Here is a 382-nt window from a genome sequence, read left to right as displayed (position 1 = left end):
TGACAGCTTTACTTTGAGTTGTCAGTTTTGTCATTAGTCTATGGTAACTGTTGAACTGTCAAAGGACATGGAGACTATTTTTTTTTTTCTCTTTCGTCTGGCTTTACAAAGATTAGCCAATGTCAAGTTTGTAATTATTTGTAACAAGTTAGTTAAACTATACAAGTATGGACCCCGTCTGTGCCGGCACTCGCCGACACACGCACGGCACCCTCTTAGAGCGCTTTCCAGTCAGTTTTAACAAAAAAAAATTACTCCAAAAAAGCACCACACGCGCGCCAGCTAACACCAACACAGACGAAGTCCACATGGAGACTACCTATGTAGATGGTGCTATTATTTTCGTAAGTTTCGCATTCCGCGCCAATGGGTCAAAATTGAA

The sequence above is a fragment of the Maniola jurtina genome, chromosome 20 (genome assembly GCF_905333055.1).
Source record: "Maniola jurtina chromosome 20, ilManJurt1.1, whole genome shotgun sequence".
NCBI classification, from domain to species: domain Eukaryota; kingdom Metazoa; phylum Arthropoda; class Insecta; order Lepidoptera; family Nymphalidae; genus Maniola; species Maniola jurtina.
This window is presented reverse-complemented; position numbering follows the sequence as displayed.